Source organism: Schistocerca cancellata, chromosome 6 (assembly GCF_023864275.1).
Source record: "Schistocerca cancellata isolate TAMUIC-IGC-003103 chromosome 6, iqSchCanc2.1, whole genome shotgun sequence".
Taxonomy (NCBI): domain Eukaryota; kingdom Metazoa; phylum Arthropoda; class Insecta; order Orthoptera; family Acrididae; genus Schistocerca; species Schistocerca cancellata.
This window is the reverse complement of record NC_064631.1, coordinates 157504718-157524244: the sequence shown is the minus strand read 5'-3', so window position 1 is coordinate 157524244 and position 19527 is coordinate 157504718.

The window sequence follows — 19527 nt, the reverse complement described above, 5'->3', positions numbered from 1 at the left end:
TGGGACCCCTGATACGTCTAGATACAACTCTGACAGGTGGCGCGTACGTAAGCATCCTGTCTGATCACCTGCACCCATTCATGACCATTGTGCATTACGACGGACTTGGGCAATTCGACCAAGATAAAGCGACACCCCACACGTCCATGATTGCTACAGAGTGCCTCCAGGAACGCTCTTATGAGTTTAAGTACTTCCGCTGGCCACCAAACTCCCCAGATATGAACATTATTGAGCATATCTGGCATGCACCGAGCGAGGTGGCGCAGTGGTTAGCACACTGGACTCGCATTCGGGAGGACGACGGTTCAATCCCGTCTCCGGCCATCCTGATTTAGGTTTTCCGTGATTTCCCTAAATCGCTTCAGGCTAATGCCGGGATTGATCCTTTGAAAGGGCACGGCCGATTTCCTTCCCCGTCCTTCCCTAACCCGAGCTTGCGCTCCGTCTCTAATGACCTCGTTGTCGACGGGACGTTAAACACTAAATCTCCTCCTCCTCCTCCTCCTCCTCCTCATACTTCAGCTCCGATGGATGTCTAACAGTGTTTGTTCTTCGGCAAGCAAGAAAAGTATGTCATCACGTTGGTATAACGTCGCCACAGTTCACGTTTCCTCGTTTACCGCACTCACGTCGGAAAGACACCAATGCCACACTAGCCACTTGCCTAAGTTGACGATGCTTGAATACCGCATCGGAGTAATTAGACTTACTTGAACTACTTTTTGGGGGGTTGAAATGTAGAAACGGAAGAGAAGTGAGGTAATGATTGATCCCTATGTCAAGCCGTTCTTTATTTTTCTAGGGGAGATGAAGCCGGATACCACGACTGTATGGAACAAACGGTCGATTAACATACTGCCGATTAGTCGAAAGGTTGGTTTTCATGCAGTTAGTAAAAAGATCTTCTATATTACCCCTTGTCTCCACAATGTGTTGCAAGTCACTTATAGGTCAGACTCGCATTCGGAAGGACGACGGTTCAATCCCGCGTCCGGCCATCCTGATTTAGGTTTTCCGTGATTTCCCTAAATCGCTCCAGGCAAATGCCGGGATGGTTCCTCTGAAAGTGCACGGCCGACTTCCTTCCCCATCCTTCCCTAATCCGATGAGACCGATGACCACGCTGTCTGGTCTCCTTCCCCAAACCAACCAACCAACCAACCAACTTATAGGTCAATAAATAAAGCTAAGGTTTTTTCTTTGAAATCCTGCTTCGACGTAGATGGTGCGTGACAAGTGCTCATTACTCATTACCGGTACTGCTACAGTTGTAAAACGTTCATTCCACACTAACAACAAATTCAGACAATTGCCAGTATAAGTAAACGTGTCTCCACAGCAACAAATCACTATCGAGCGGACAATAGTATCAGCAGATTGATTCAAATTAATGAAAAAAGTGATTTTTAATTGTAAGTTACAAATTTCAATCCTTGGATTCCACTCTGAAACGAGTTGGAGGTAAATACCCAGTGATAATTCACAACAAAGGATTTTGTTCTTCTCCTTTTTCCGTTTGTGTCATATAAGGAAACAAGCACCAATTTCAGTGCTTACTCCTTTCTTCTTCTCTCTTTTTCCTCTAGCATTCTATCATCTTTTCACTATGTGTTAATTTTCTCCCCACACACCATTTTCACCCTGTCTTCCCCTCCTGCCTTGGAATCCTTCCATTTTTAACACTTTCTTCTTATAAATCTCTCTTTTTGATGCGTCTTTTTGACTTATGTTGTTTCTTACCAAATCTTTCCCAACTTCTTGAATCCAGGATATTGTCGACTTCTTGCCCCAAAGTTATTTACAAGTCTGTTTGGTTAACCTGTTGCCGTTCATTCTGTATACAAGTCCAAAAATTAGCTGTCGCCTCTTCCGTAGCGTTTCGGTTATGTTTTCTATGGTGCGCTATATCTCTTACTTATTTCTTAATTTCCATACCTCTGCATTTCTTAGCGGTTCAAGTATTTTTTGAATAATACTTCTTTCAAGTACTTCATGTTTGTGTAATTTGTAATTCAGCACTAAAAATTGACTTGCATTGAGACATTGTAGTGTTACTAATGTGCTGTAGTGCAGTATTTTCAAAATTTTAGACAGAGATCTTTTGTTGTAAATGTTCCTTGTTACAGCATATGCCCTCTCAGTTTTACGGACCCTTTCTTCTACAGCGAATTTTTGTAAGCTATTTTCTTGAATCATTTCTTCCACATATTTAAATATATTAATCCTCTTTATCTGTCCAATATCTCTTACTAGGATTTGAGGAGCATTTTTTATGTTTGTCAAAAATTTTGTTTTTTCTACAGATATCCTTAAACCTGCTTTGTTCGTTATTTCTTTTAAGATACTGATTTGTGTTGCTGCATTTGTTACGTCTTCGGATAGAATGGAAAAATCATCTGCAGATGCTAGACAGTGAACTTCAGTACCTTTCTTCATAGTCCCCAGTCTTACTGGTGACAGCTTGTGTACTTTTAGTTTTTGTTTCCATTCTCTTGCTACTTTCTCTCGGACGCACTTGAAGTGGAATGGAGACATGCTGTCACCTTGCCTCATACCTCTGTAGTTATTTCCATCGTGCTCATCACCTTTCTTGTGTAAAGGATGCATAATAGCAACTTTCCGGTCTTCTGGAATCTTTCCTGTTTCCTATATTTCTGGAAACATTGTCTGAATATTAGTTACAATTTTAAGTCTAGATCATTTAATAAGTTCAGCTGTAATACAGTCTTCTCCACTGGTTTTATTCCCCTTATTTATTGCTTTTTTAATTTCTTCCGTTGTAGGTGGTGGATCTGCTTCTGTGATTTGGTGAAGGTCTGGAAATTCTAGCTTACAATTCGGTTCTTCGCAGTTGAAGAGTTGTTAAAAGTACTTTCTTAGTAGTTCACAGTTCTGCGTATTGCTTAAATCAATTTTATCATTTTCATCTCTGAAGCAAGTACTTGGAGCTTGGTAGTCCTTAAGATGATTTTTAAACATCTGATAGAGATTCCTGGAGTCGTATGTCAAGAAGATGTGTCTTCCCAAAAGATCGTTTAGCATGGTTTACTATTCTTGCTGTTTCTTTCTTTTGCATTTGAAATTCATCAAGGTGCTTTGCCGTCCCAGAAAATTTCCACCGTTTTGTTCCTTCCGTAACTGGTTTTCCACAGGTTTCATTCCACCAGTCATACTTCTTCATTTTTGTTGATCCAAATACGTTCTTCATCGCCCTGTTGATTTCTTTGGATAATTCTTCCCATTTCCCCTGATTTAGGCATTTTAATTTCTTCTTCAAAATTCTTTATTGTCTCTTTTGTAATGTTGAGCCTGTCTGTGTTGTATTTAATCTATTTTTGCTGTCTCTTTTGATTTTTATCAGGAAGAAATTTAAGAAATGATCAGAGTCAAATTCCCTGTTTCTTGATACTTTTACGTTCATGATTTCTTTAATATTGCTTTGAGAAATATCCGCGTGATCTAAGTGGAACTGCCATAGTTTTATATTTGGAGATACACTTTTTTTTGCCTTTCTTGACAATTTTTTGAAGGAAGTTGACATCAACTTCAACTGAAATGTTTTACAAAGATTAGTTAGACTTGTGACATTTTTTTCCTTCTTTTATGGGCGGGATATTTTTCAAAAAGTCTTTCCCTCCCTACTTGAGCGTTAAAATCCCCCAGTACTGCCACAACATTTGATTTTGCATTTTTGATAGTTCGTCCTCCAGACGTACCCAGCGTGCTCCTACTTTACTCGGATTTTTCTTATTGTCATCATTAATTGGAGCGTGGCAGTTAACAAATGTGTACTGCTTATTTTGCATTTCACTGAGAGAAGAGAGATTCTCTCTGAACTGTATTCGAGTTCTGTAACATTGTATGAATTTCTTTTCCCTACCTTCGGTTTGAGTATTCCGACTTCAAGGCTCATAAAAGTAGCAAGACACAATTTAACATTTACTCCCATGCGTAGGGCGGAACTGAAACTGGTCACTTTTTACACGAAAGTAATGGCACCGTTAGGCCACAGATTGCAATAACCGAGATCCAGAATTTCATGAATAAATTCTTCTCGTACCGTTTCTGGTCAAAGGGATCAGATACAAATTATGTTTCCGTCCGAAATGATAAGATGTAAATGACGAGATTGTAAATAGATTCACTAAAATGTGTAGTAGTCGTACTGAAATCATTGAAACCGCTAACTGTTCATTCAGCACGTAATCCAAGCGCTTAGTACAGAAAACATCTAGGATAGCGGTATTCTGAAACGGACTTTGTTTGCTTTATCCTTGCAATAACTATACTGCTTTTGACAGTTATCTCTTACGGGAGTTAACGGAATACATTCTCGGCTTCTGTACTGTGAGTTACTTCAGTTACGACTAAGTACGAACTTACTGTCATGATTTTAAGAAAGATGAGGAACCGACGTTCCAATGACGTCGTGGCAGTCAGAGACATTCCGCATTGTTGAGCAATAGATGGCTATATCAGCATTTGCTGTTGGTTGTTGGAAGACTTGTCAAACAGCTGAAGAGCCTACAACTTCAGCTTAAATAACCTAATGTGGCTGAACCAAAACTGCATCTCATACCAACAGTTCAGCTGCGATGAAATTGGCAGAATGAGCATATTGTAAGACCCATTCCCAATGGTTTTTCGTAGTGAGGGTGAATGGTGTATTCTTATGTTGCCATTGTTCCGTGCTGATGAAATTCCTTTCTATACTTGTTGTATCTTTTGAATTAAAGATGATATCATTTACACTGCAATTCTGAAAAATGTATTTTGATACTGCTACATACAAGGAATAAATTCTGAGCTACTCCAAACCGTCTATCGTTATGGGCATGAGGCCACCAGTTACCAAAAAATTATTATAGATATTAGTTTATCATCTTATACATCTTCAGCGCTCCCTATTTTCCACTTTCCTTTTGTTATTCTTTCACAACATTGAGACAATAGTTCTTGAGAAAAAGCATAACGTCTATCCTTTTAAATTTACACTCATAACCGCAATCATTTTCCTCGGTGTCTGGCTTTATTTTGCACCGCTTGGCACCTTAAAGTCTCCGCTCCTTATGGTTTCAGAATTTTTTTTTCATTTTTTTGCCTCTATATCAAATCTGTTGGTTTCAACTCTTTCTTACAATTTCCTTCAGTAGTTTCTTTCATCGCTAACACTTCAAAATATCCTACTTGCTTCTCTCTGGAGCCAGCCGATTCTGATAATTCTCCACCATATCCACAGCGCGCTTTCCGTGCTGCTGCTGTCATTCCTACTATCTACTTGGTTCTCCCACCCTCAGAGTAACGCGTGATAGACTTGAGATTTACCCAAAGGATTTTCTTGTCTCTATGTTACTGGGAATTTCTTTTCTCCGTTCACCACTAGTAATTTCTCACACGACTTCCTTCTCTTCAGAAATGATACACTCTAAATTTTAAAAAAGTTACACTTGTCCAGGTTCGATATCTCGAGTGTTAATTTTCTAGTGACTTGATGACTACTCTTACTTTTTAAAAAGAGCTCATTTTTACTTGGGCTTACTTCCGCACTGGTTAACTACTACTATTAGTACGTTGAATACTCTTATCACATTTTTTCTTGGATCTATAACTACAGTAACATATTCAGTAATTGTATCAATAAGGTTATTTTTCCATTTAATTTGATCCCTTTTGAACTCTACTTTAACTTTAAAAAATGGTTCAAATGGCTCTGAGCACTATGGGACTTAACATCTGAGGTCATCAGTCCCCTATAACTTAGAACTACTTAAACCTAACCAACCTAAGGACATCACACACATCCATGCCCGAGGCAGGATTCGAACCTGCGACCATAGCAGTCGCGCGGTTCCGGACTGAAGCGCCTAGAACCGCTCGGCCACCGCGGCCAGCTACTTTAATATGTCAGTATATTAATAGATATACTGTGGTGAATGAGGACAACATCGACTCTTTTTTATCAGTGGGTTTTCCCTCTCGGCATAGACTGAAATTAGTTTCCAATTTATGATATAAAAGGATTTTCCAAATCAGTGAAGGTACAAAAGCGTCGTATTATATTTCATTCATCTGTCCAATGCTCTCAGTATTACAATTGCTTCGTTCCTCATTCCAAGCCGTTTCCTTATGGTTCATTCTGTTCTTTGTCACATTGAATAATATGTTTGACGATGGGAAAAATAATAAATATTACATTTCGCATTTTCCAGAAAACAATTTTTTTATTCTAACAAATATTTTCACGGTTTTCATATCTTCAGTAGTATATTACTCACATTGTCACTAAAAGTTTAGGAATTCTCGCTGTATTGCACTAATGCCCTCTGTTTTCTATTTCTAATTTTGAACAAGTTTCACCCAGATGTTTCTTTTCCTTATGAACACTTGAGCTGTCACTGGTTAGCAGTCAATTTGTACATAACATTTCTGCTCACTGTCATTACTTACTATATTACTGCAAACTCATTGTAATCTGGAAAAATTTGTAAGAACTGAGGATCAGAAAAAAAATTATTTCTGTGATCTATATCGCTCGTGTTGCAATGTTCAAAACCCTGTACTCAACAACCGAGTGAAGTGGTATAGTTCATTACAAAATCAGCCCCTCTGGGTGATACACATTCGTCAGAAGAGCTGGAAAGCGTTAATCTTGGCTTAAAATCTTAACAACATTTTGCATGTTGTGTACCAGACATTGCTAAAAACCCGCTACGACTTATTAGGCAGCCCATCCAAAGGAAAACTTTGAAGAAAGTACTTTTTTGTATACATTGATTGTTCTCGTCATAATGTTTACTTTTTGCACGAATGATTGACAGGACTCCTGCAAAACCTAAATATTTTAACCTCGTAGAATGCTAAAAATGATAAAGTCAGATGTTGACACTCTACAAAATGTAAAAAGCTCAGTGGTTCAAACAGTCATGGTTCCTATCCACTGCTAGATAGAAATTTAAATGAGACCCGTTGCGAAGAGATTCTGTCTGTTAAGTGCTGAAATATTTTTTCAATAACTTAGCTAAAGGTTTGCACAATTCCAGACCTCTCTCTCTCGCGCGCGCGTTACCAAATCACAAACGACAGTAGCCAGAGCATCTGGTTTTATCTGCCCATTCCTTTGATAAGTATTTTGTTCATTAATAAAAACTGTAAAATTAAATTTTACCATTGGCATTTGATTCCAGCGTGATTGGTAACAGAAATTTTCCGTACTGCAAAAGAACCCGAATATTACCGGAAAACAGCGGTTTTCTAAATTATTCGTTTTACATATTTTCAAAGTTTCGTTCGCTGTACAGTTATTAGATTCAACGCGATGGAGCAAATTTTATGAAGAACTGGCGATAACTGGGCATGTAATTGGACAAAACAATGGATTCATTGTGTTTCCACCAAATTATAGGGAAACTGCACCTCATCTAAATACTGAAGGTCAAATGCATGTCACGAAAGTAACAAAATAATTAATCCTTCGTAAACCTTTCTATATTCAAACCATGTTTCCATTGTACAGTTCTGTAACAAGCGACATGGAGGCAATATTCATGAGCCTTTCTGCACATCGTGTTGCATCCCTCGTAAGAGACGTCCATAAGAGGCATCGGCCGGCTAATTATTTTCACCTTATTTCTGAATCTCTTCTCTGCTTATTCCTGTCATACAGCAGACATAAATTTCTGAAGCTTAATTATGTACACCTCTTTCGTGTAAGTTCGTTTGCGAGACCGGCCTTGACTCTCATTAACACACGAGTAACTATCGTTTGTCATCGCCTGACTACTTCAGGTTTCTTAGGTTTTTTTTTTGTCAGCCTCCCTTTGGGTGTTTGATTTTTATTAATTCCAGCGTCCTCACCGACGCCTTTCATTAAGTAAATGCCTACAAGGCGCGACTTTGTCAGACCAGGGAAATGAACATAACAACAATAATAGCTACAAAAGTAAATCAAAATCACATACCTTACTTGTGTTAATTAAATTTGATTTTAAATGAAAAAATTACAAAACAACCATTTCTTTAAATAACTTTAATATTGAATAAGCCATAGCGATAAAATACGAGGCTGATCAAGAGAAATTTCTACACTCTGTTTCAGCTTTTGAAACTATCCAATATATTAAATCTTCAGTCACCTCTCCGTCCTCGGTAAAGTAACAGAATCGACGGCGGTGTCATATCCTCCTACAATATTACTATAATAACCGAAAGGGGTGGCAAAGCAACATGCAAATTCCGAAACGTGTCCAGTTCACCACCTTACAAAGTTATGAACACAATAGTTCTAAAGTGCTTCTGCAGATTTTTGACGATGGAGAAGTGTTGAGACAAATCTAATTATATACTGACAGTACATTAGCAGTCTACTAGCCTATAACATAGACCTTAATTTGAGGAAGAAATTTCTAACAGTCTGCGTCCGGAACACAACATTTTATGGTAGTGAAACGTGGGCTGTGGGAATACCGGAAAAGAAGAGAATCAAAGCATTCGAGATGTGATGTTACAGAATAATGTTGCAAATTAGGCGGACTGATAAGAAGAGGTCCTCAATGGTCAATGCACATGTTGGCACAGACAGGAAAGGATTCGAGGAGATAATGGGACAATAGGGCTGGGGGAACCGAAATAGAGAAAGAAAATTGTTGCTGGAATTCTGCAAGAGGAATGGGCTGGCGATCGCAAATTCCTGGTACAAGAAGAGAAGTAGTCACAAAATAACTTGGTACAGTGGGGACTGGTCCCAAACTTCAGTAGTAGACTATATACTAGTGGATAGGCAGATGATGAGCAGCCTCACAGATGTTAAGATCATTCCATCTGAGGCCTTAGACAGTGACCATCGGCTGTTGGTAGCCACCCTGAGAGAGAAAAAAGATAGGAGGGCAGCAGAAATACAGGAGAAAAGGTTGAAGACATAGATGCTGAAAGAGGATGAACGGAGGACCCAGTACCAGACACTGATCAAGAAGAAGCTGCCAAAGGAAGATCAGAGAACAGTGGAAGAAGAATGGGGAGATTTTAAGAGGGCTCTAGTTGAGGCAGCTGAGACTGTGTGCGGAAGAACTAGCACAAAGAGGAGAAGTAGGGAAACCCCATGGTGGAACAACATATGTAAAGAGGCAGTACTTCGAAAGAACAAAGCCTTCAGAGAATGGTTCCAGACCCGAACAGAGGAAGCTAGGGTAAAATATAAGGAAAGCAAGAAAGCGGCACAGACCATAGTAAGGGCGGAGAAGAAGACGTGGTTGGAAAAATGGACAGGAATGTTAGAAGAGGACAGTGAAGGGAACAAAAAAGTACTTTACACCATGGTAAGAAATAAGAGGAATGACAGAAGCGAGTGCCTGAGGATCATGGATAATAATGGAAGAGTTGTGGAGGAAATGCATGAGCTCAAAAATCATGGCCTTTTTGGATATTGAGAAGGCGTATGACAGTATCTGTAGGGACAAGCTCTGGGATGTGCTGAACGCAAAAGGGATAGATGAAGAGACAACACGAAAAGTCAGAAAAATGTATGAGGGAAGTGAGAGTTGTGTGAAAGTGGGGAGGGAACGTACTGCATGGTTCAAGCTGGAAAATGGGCTGCGACAGGGAAGTGCACTTTCGCCTTTATTGTTTATTATTGTTATGGACGAAATCCTACAGCAAGTTTCAGATGCAATTGGAGATCATAAAATGAAAGCAGTGCTTTCTGCCGATGACCTGATGTTATGGGGAAATTGCGAGAAGGAGGTGCAAGAGCAGTTAGATGCATGGGGGGCAACGGCAGCACAATATGGAATGCATTTCTCTGCAAAGAAAAGTGAAATAATCGTCACAACAAGGAAGAAGAATAGGCCAAATGTGGATATAACTTGTGGAGGGGAAAAACTACAAGTGGTAGAGAACTTCAAGTACCTGGGAAGCGTGATTGAAAGTAAGGGGGGAAACGCAATGGAAATAAATGAAAGGTGCAGAAAAGCAGGGCAGTTCTACAAATGCATTAGGGGGCTTATTTGGAGCAAGGAGGTGCCACAGAAATCCAAGGGAATTATATACCGAACCTACTTTGTCCCCATATTGGCATACGGAAGTGAGACATGGGTAATGCACGAAAGCGACAAAAGTAGAATACAGGCTAGTGAAATGAAGTTCCAGAGGAGCAGGTTGGGTGTAACAAGACGAGACAGATTGCGAAATGTGTATGTGAGGGAAAGACTAAAGGAGGAACCAGTACAGGACAGGATAGAAAAATCAAGACTGCAGTGGTATGGACACATGAAGAGAATGGATGAGGGAAAAATTCCAAAGAGGATGTTTAATCTGCAACTGGAGGGGAAGAGGCCCAGAGGAAGACCAAGGGATAGATGGGTGAAGGGAGTGAAGGAATGTGTGATGAGAAGAGGAGAGAACTGGACGAAGGTGGAAGAGGGGGAATGGTGGAAAGACAGAACACGATGGAGAGGCTTGTGTTCCCGACAGACCCAGCCAGTGGCTGGAAACTGTCCAAGATGATGATGATGATAAGAAGAGGTCCTCCAGAAAATCGGCGATGAAGGGAATATGTGGAAAACAGCGATAAGAAATATGGGCCGAATGATAGGCATCTGCTAAGACATCAGGGAGTAACTTCCATGGTACTAGAGGGAGCTGATGAGTGTAAAAACTGTAGAGAAAAAGAGAGATTGGAATACATCCAGCAAATAACTGAGGATGTAGGCTGCAAGTGATGGGATGACGAGGTTGGCCCAGGAAAGCATTTCGTGGCGGGCCGCACCAAACTAGCCAGAATACTGACGACTAAAAAACAGTACATAAAGTCAGTCAGCATCTGTAGCTGAGCAGTCACCATGGCTGACAGGAACACTGTGGGTCCGGGTTCGATTCTCGGTAGTTTCAGGGATTTCTCCTTGGTGGGAGTGTATTGGCGTCGTCAGGCGGACTGAATAGTTACTCGACTGATTATTAGCGGTTCGAAGGTCAAGACCTGGAGAGTGGTGCGCTGACCATATGCCACTCTATCCCGCATCTGATGACGCAATTGGCAGAGGAGGACACGGCGATCGGTCGCGTCCGGTTGACACCCTCAGGGCCAGAACGTGGAACGTTACCTTACTACCTTACTTAATACTGGCTATATTTCATTATAAATGAGTTACTATGTATGGAGTTTGTCTCTGTTGCAACACATATCTCGTGTCACATATGAAATGTAAATACCACTCAAAGTAACTGAATTCAATGTATTCTTGAAATGAAGGAATCAAATAAACGATGATAGCGAAATTACCGAAGTATAGAATTCAGACAATGGCATAAATGCAGAAATGTAATATGAAAACTCAGCGTTCCCAGGAGATCAAAAGAGAGTTGTGGACTCAAGAAGAAATTATTATTGCGCCGACACGTCGAGAAAACCGTCCTCTGTAGGCCCACTACTGTTTCGGTCACGGACCTTTTCTGAGTTTGTCCTGACTTCAAATTACTAGTGATATGCATCACAGTTCTTCTATGGATTATGCCTCAGGGCTTCGGACCGATTTCGATAACCCTGCCATCTTTTGACGGTCTTAATGAATCAGCTGCCGTTCTAGTGTGCTACGTAGAGGTGCCTCAAACGTGTGCCTTCTGATTTGAGTAGCCCTCCTACGACAATTTCATAATAACGTATCTAACTCTCCTGTCAGCTGCATTGTGTCCATCCGAAACATTTCTTTTTTCAGACTTTTCTGTCCGTTGATTTAGGGAAAGCAGTGTAACCGATCACTCAAATGAGTACTTCATACCCGTAGTGCGAAAGCCATGCGGGGCCCAAACGGGACTGATCGCCAACGATAGTGATAAGATGCATTGCTGTATATCTAAGAAATCCTAGGCGAAACGTGTCCCGAATTGTGTGTTACTGCCATTTTTTCCCACTTTTTCTCTGCTGAAATTAAAACTGATCCTAAAGGTCAACTTCCTGATCCTTTTGACTTCTTGTTCCTATTTAACATACATAAGTATAACGTAATATTCCTAAGAAGATATCTCCCCAACTGTGTTCTAACACCATGTCATTCAATGACGAAGATCATTACAGCGTCTAACGGTAATCTCTATTGGTGCAACATTTTAGGAAAATTTTACATTGAATGTAAACGCCTGCAATGAAACGAATATTTAATAATGGTTAGAATTCAAACTAGGTAATTATTTTTTTTTATCTTGCACTTTAAGAGAGATTTTAAATTGCTCCCAGGGTGTGGAGAAAGCGCAATGAATTCCTTACGCACTGGCATAATTCTTTACTGTCTCCATAATTCTCGAAATGTAACTTCTGTTAAAAGGACGGACAAACATTAAAATATAATCACGAAGGTCTCATCTTCTTTCGAGCAGTAATACGCAGAACTAGTTACGTTTTGGTGAACCTTATTGGCTCGGACTATAGCCCACGTCTGACTTGTATCTTGTTTGCATTTTTATCTCATTTACTTTGGTTGCATCCACGATGTTTTAATTGCCGTATTCTTATATTTTTTTATCGCTCATATCAAATGCCAGCATTTCTGACCTAGATAGTACTGTTGTATGCTCACCTTGTTGGACAAACTGCGCTTCGCAGCATTAGTTTCTGATCTGAAAATCATCTTTGCGTCAAGTCGGACCAGTTATAAAAAAAAATAGTTAGTGATCGGGATGGTATCCGCTACCTTTGATTTAGTGGTTAGTGTCGCTCCCCTCAGAACACGGGGTCCCGGTTTCGATTAGCGACCGGGACGGAGGTTTTCTTCACTGGTGGATGGGCGTTGGTGGTGTTCAAGTTATTTCAGTCATTTTCATCGCTAAGACACGCAATTGGAAGAAGATGGGTAAAGCAGGGAGACTTGCTCCAGGCGACCGAACAAACCCAGAGGAGGTCTCTTGGTCAATAATGCCATACGACCATTTTATTTCACCTAGATGGTGTTTCTTCGTTGTATTAATAGCGGTCACGATTTTCCTAATGCATCAACTTGTATTAGTGGAGATAGTAGTGCAGCAGCCAACGGCCTTGCCTCAGTGGTAAGACCGGTCTCCGCCAGATCACTGAAGCTCAGCGCTGTCGAGTGTGATTGCTCTTGGATGGGTGACCGTCCGCCAAGTCGTGCGCTGTGGGCAACCGGGGTGCACTCAGCCCCTGTGAGGCTGCGGCAACGGGCACGAAAGCTGACAACAGCCGAGAAAGCAGTGTGCTGACCACACGCCCCACAATATCTGCATCTAGTAACACCTGCCGCCTAAGGATGGCACGCTGGTCGGCACCTTGGGCATACCACGGCCTGTTTGGACGGAGTTTGAATTTTTCAGTTTGAGTATTGCTAAACACGGTTAATGTCCATAACGGAAGATGTGCAACCTCCTCGCCCCCTCCTCCTTCCCCCCCCCCCCCCCCCCCCGGTCTGCAAGAAGACTGATTGTTTACATCTGATCACTCGCTTCAGTTGTCTGTGCTCTGAATTTTCTCACTCCTCTTTCACCATTCACTTCAGCTAATGTGGAATGTCTAAGCCTTTCTTTCCCACGGCTCTGGTTTACTGACACTGAGACAGAGTTAACCACAGATTGTCCTTCATTTGTGTCTTTCCATATCTCATTTGACCTGACTATTAGTTTCCTTCGTTCATTTATTTCTGTGGAATACATTTCATAACAGGGGTGCACTTTTGCCTTTGTTTCAGAGCTATTAATACACTTCAAGATACAAAAAGGAAAAAAGGAAGAAAGAAAAACTACGCACTACGAAGAAATTATCCGATTGGGACTGAAATGGGTAGATGTGATGTACATGTACAGACATACAAATAATTACAATTTCAGAAAAAAAATTGGCTGATTTATTCAAGAGAAAGATCTTCACAAATTGAGTAAGACAATAACCCGTTGGTCCACCTCTGGCCCTCAGGTTAGCAGTTATTCTGCCTGGAATTGATTCATACGGTTGTTGGACGTCCTCCTAAGGGATATCGTGCCGTATTCGGTCCAACTGTTTTGTTCATCTTTATGTAGATTACCCTTATTTCTCGTACGTTTTCTCCGAAGTTATCTGTTGTCTTGACAAAGGGTTGTGTAATTGATCGCAGATTTTGTCAACAAATAATTATTCTGTGAAAGCGAAACCCCTTTTACTTGAACAGGTTTCTGTTGGACGTAATTCATACCACAAATAATTCGTATCACCCTCTGTTGAAAGACTTTAACTAGGCTTGACGACATTATGACATTCTTCCATCCCACCTCCCACCCCTCCCCCCAATACAATGTTCCCATAGGATATTGCAGAATGAAATTAAGCACAGTAATACTTTTCTTAATTTATGTTGCTAATTCAACAAATTATTTAAACTTTTAAACAGATTTTAAGATTTAGCTACATTGTAATATACTGGGAAACATGTGAGCAGGGGGCGGACAACCGCGGGATAAATTTGAATGGACAGAAATAGGTAAGCCCACCTCGCTCCAGGCGTTACACTCAGAGTTGTTGTCACGGAAGAGTTGTTCATTTTTCATCTCATACAAGGCTAAGTCTCCTGAATCACTCGACACTCTATTCTTTGACATATCCTTCTACAGTTTAGAGCTTCGTATGAACGACCTCAATGTTCATGGGATGTCAGAATCTAAGCTCTCTTCCCTCTGAGTGTTGCACAACCAGTTGGTAGCAGAATTTACTTCAAAGAAAGGTAATGGCCTCGATGTAGTCTATAGGACGGCGTGCGTGGTTGTGCACGTGCAAGGGAAGAGGAGCTGCGTCTATACCGTCTCCCCTCCCCCACCTTCTTCCTATCCCTCTCTCCTCTCTCTCTCTCTCTATCTATCTCTCTCTCTCTCTCTCTCTCTCTCTCTCTCTCTCTGTGTGTGTGTGTGTGTGTGTGTGTGTGTGTGTGTGTGTATGTGCGCTTGCTTGTGTGTGTTTGCGTGGGAGGGGGGGGGGCTGGGAGAAGTGGGAGAAGAGGACAGTTGGGTGTATATTTACAGTATTACAGTAGACAAATTCTCCGTATCCCCTTGTGTGTGACGATGCGAGGTATGTGGTGGAATTTTTGCTTTCCGCCTGGTTGCGCAGAAGTCGCGTTCGAGTCTAGGGAGACTGCATAACTTGTGATCCAGAGGTAACTCAGCGTCCCCCCGCTGGGTATCGACTGCGCTCGACTAATTGGCAGACCGACAGGACGCCTGGCGAGCGCAGAGTAAATTGCTACAAGAACCAATTACCGATCTGCAGCCTTCGCAATGTTTGTGCTCCTGTAAAAATATTACAACATGCCAACGAAGTCAATTAAAAAGAGCAGAAAACACTCACTGACATGTTAAATGAGAAATGGCTGTTTACATGCGATCGTTTGTTTTTTTCTGACCTTCTCAAAGAGACAGTGCACGTGGAGCTTTGTTCTCAATTCATCTTTTGTACGATTTACGTAAGAACACGCTAAAACCGACACAACTTAAAAACAGCATAAGAGAGTTCAATTTGAAGCTTAATACGTTAGCGGAAAATGAAATATTGACACATCCGGTACAGGTGCCATAGAGACAAAACACTTTGATTTAATTTAATCAGCTTTGTGATTTAAATTTATAATATACATTTTTATATGGGGTTCGTTAAGTAATTAATCTGGGCACCAGGAAAGTTTCAATAAGCCAATTACAACGTGTTGCAGAACGTATACAACTGAGAAAGAGAAAACATGAGGGAAGGTGTATCGAAATATAGGTTATCAGGCAATGAAACATTAACATTGCAAGGTAAATGTGTTAAACTTTTCAAAACGAGCATAGACAACACGACAGAAGCTTGACAGTGATTTACTGACGTAAAAAACTAAAAATTTTGCAACAAGCAGCTCAGAGAGCAAAATTCTTCCATCGAGTTTGGCCTAGGTAACATTGGCGACATACTTCATACGAGATTAAAAGTTCTTCCTGTCTGTAGTGAGTCAAGACTACGAAATCATGATGCGCTGAGAATGATAAGGGACTAAAAGACACCGCCATAGATTTTGAGATCGTAGCTTGTAGGCATGCTCCTGACATCTGTTTATCTTATGATGAACCAGTTTTATTTATACCTACAGCCCCACATTCTTTATATGGACATTCACGAGAAGCTGCCACGAAGAATTCTCGGACATTCCTTTCCGTATTGGCCAAAAGCACTAAGCTTAAGACTTTGCTCTGCACTGCTTGATTGTTATCTAGGTTCGTCAGTATAGTTCAGTGCCTACATCGTGAACGTTCTAGTAGTACTTCGTAATGGGACGTATGTCGACAGTTTTATCTGTACCTTGAGTCACAGGTGTTGGACTCGATCATAGCTGTGTATGTCGTGCTTTTAGTATCTGCTCTTCATATTCTGGTTCTAGTTTCACATTAATTGCAAACTCTACTACTGTCAAAGGACTATCGCCACCAGCCTGTGTATGGACATTTAGTGATTTATCATTAATAATACATATAAACCTGAATGTTAATTAATATTTCGTAACATGAGGCGGATACATTATATTGTATTTTCATAGAAAATATACAGTGAAGCGCCAAATAAACTGGCATAGGCATGCGTATTCAAATGCAGAGGCATGTAAACAGGCAGAATACGGTGCTGCGGTCGGCAACGCCTATATAAGACAACAAGTGTCTGGCGCAGTTGTTAGATGGATTACTGCTGCTACAGTGGCACGTTACCAAGATTTACGTGAGTTTGAACGGTGTTGTAGTCAGCGCACGAGCGATGGCACACAATATCTCCGAGATAGCGATTAAGTGGGGATTTTCGAGTACGATCATTTCACGAGTGTACCGTGAATATCAGGAATCCGGTAAAACCTCAAATCTCCGACATCACTGCGGCCGGAAAAAGATCCTACAAGAATGAGTCTAACGACAACTGAAGAGAATCGTTCAACGTGAAAGAAGTCAACCCTTCTGCAGATTTCGATACTGGGCCATCAACAAGTGTCAGCGTGCGAACCATACAACGAAGCATCATTTATTTGGGCTTTTGGAGGCGAAGGCCCACTCGTTTTCCCTTCATGACTGCGTGACAGAAAGCCTTACGCCTCGCCTGGGACTGTCAACACCTACATTTGACTGTTGATGACTGAAAACATGTTGCCTGGTTGGACGAGTCTCGTTTCAAATTGTATCGAGCGGATGTACGTGGATGGCTATGGAGACAACCACATGAATCCATGGGCTCAGCATGTCAGCAAGGGACTGTCAAACTGGTGGAGGCTCTGTAATGGTGTTGGACATGTACAATTGAAGTGATATGGGCCGCTGATGCGTCTATATACGTTTCAGATAGGTGAAACGTACGTAAGCATCCTGTCTGATCCATTCATGACCGCTGTGCATTCCGTCGGACTTGGTCAATTCCTGCAGAACAATACGACACCCCACATGTCCGGAATTGCTAGTGTGGCTCCTGGAACACTCTTTTGAGTTTAAACACTTCTGCTGGCCACCCTGCTCACCAGACGTGAACATTATGAAAAATATATCTGGGATGCCTTGCAACGTGCTGTTCAGAAGAGATCTCCACCCCATCGTACTCTTACGGATTTAAGGACAGGATTCGCGGTGTCAGTTCCCTAGAGCAGTACTTCAGACGTTAGCCGAGTCTATGCCAGGTCATGTAGGGGCACTTCCGCGTGCTTGCGGAGTCCCTAGGTGATATTATGCAGGTGTATTAATTTCTTTGGCTCTTCAGTGTAGGATCTTGAGACTTACTTAAAAGACAGTTCAGACCTATGAGACTGGTTGTTTGTCTACAAATTTGATCTTCACAAACATCTACATGTCCCGAAACCTCGGTCTGTGCTTTGGTTCGCAGTGCCTCAGATGATTACCTTAAGGGCCGGGTCGACTGTGAGGTACAAAAGCCACTGCCCTGATCAGCACCTTTTCTTACCGCACATCACAAAGCACAGAGATTAGCATGGGTGTTATTTCGCCACTATTGGACAATCGAGCCGTGGAGAAAGGTCTCCAGGACTGATGAGGAATGTGTTCATACACGTCGGTGGTAGGAAACAGGTAGCGATATGTTGAAGTCTACATCATATGTAGCATTCCGCTTGCCAAGATACAACCTGTAAGTAGGCTGTTTAGGTTCTTATATTGGTAACGCCGCCGCCACGTAGCGCTCTCTGTATGAAAATCACTGGCTGTGCTGTGTGCAGTCTGTGGCTAGTTTGCATTGTTGTCTGCCATTGTAGTGTTGGGCAGCTGGACGTGAACAGCGCGTAGCGTTGCGCAGTTGGAGGTGAGCCGCCAGCAGTGGTGGATGTGGGGAGAGAAATGGCGGAGTTTTGATATTTGTAAGAATGCCTGTTATGAACTGATATATATATTGTGACTATTAAGGTAAATACAATGTTTTTTCTCTATTAAAATCTTTCATTTTCTAACTACGCCTACTAGTAGCTAGTGACTTCCTTAGTTTGAATCTTTTATTTAGCTGGCAGTAGTGGCGCTCGCTGTATTGCAGTAGTTCGAGTAACGAAGCTTTTTGGTGAGGTAAGTGATTTGTGAAAGGTACAGGTTAATGTTAGTCAGGGCCATTCCTTTGTAGGGATTTCTGAAAGTCAGATTGTGTTGCGCTAAAAAAAATATTGTGTGTCGGTTTAAGCACAGTCTTGTATAAATTGTTCTAAGGGGACGTTTCAAAACTTCAGGAAACGCGGTGGAGATATTCTCGTATAAAAGATGGATGAAATGGAACTCCTTCGTCCACTGTCCGTCGCAGGTGACACTGTCCACTAACGTGTACCTTATTTGTTCGCCTACAGTGCCCTGCAGGCGATCTGCACCGCTAGCCTGACAGTTTGAAAGATTCCCGTCAAGACTCCTGGCATAGGGACGCCAGATGAAAGTTAACCGTTTTGTTGTGGAGAAAACTATGCTTTTGCCTGTACTTGCTTAAAAGCCTCTGGCAACGCTCGTATTTCTGCTTTAAGCAGCCCTCGTGATTTTTGTGGATTTTCTTGTTTTTATACAGGTCCACAACCAGGGGAAAACCGACACCTGGCATCGGCATTATTAAAAGAGGTAGTCATTGCAACTAGCCCTGAATGAAAATGGCGCAATGGATAAATGGGGAGGGGAGCTTGAGAACATTACCTAGAGATCAGAGCGTGCCCTATTTTGCACGTTACTAGGCAAGGGGCTGGAGGGCTCACACGCTGATGTGTGGGTCCCTGCATTCTATATATTTTACTTTAAATGAATTCTTTATCTTGACTCATTTGTGATTTTTAGGGTATGTTAATGATTGATGACCATTCTTAACCTATTTATTTTAAACATAATCATTCGACTTTACAGCGATTACAGTAAGTATTCAAGTTTACAGAGATTACATTTTTACAAATTATAGCTCGGCTATATTGTATGCTAATCTGCACGCACATTATTGGCTTACGGGCAAGACGGAACTGCGTTTGGCCAAATGTGTACCACCTAGAATATCCACTATATGAGAGGTGGATAACGAGCAAACTCGGGACCAGG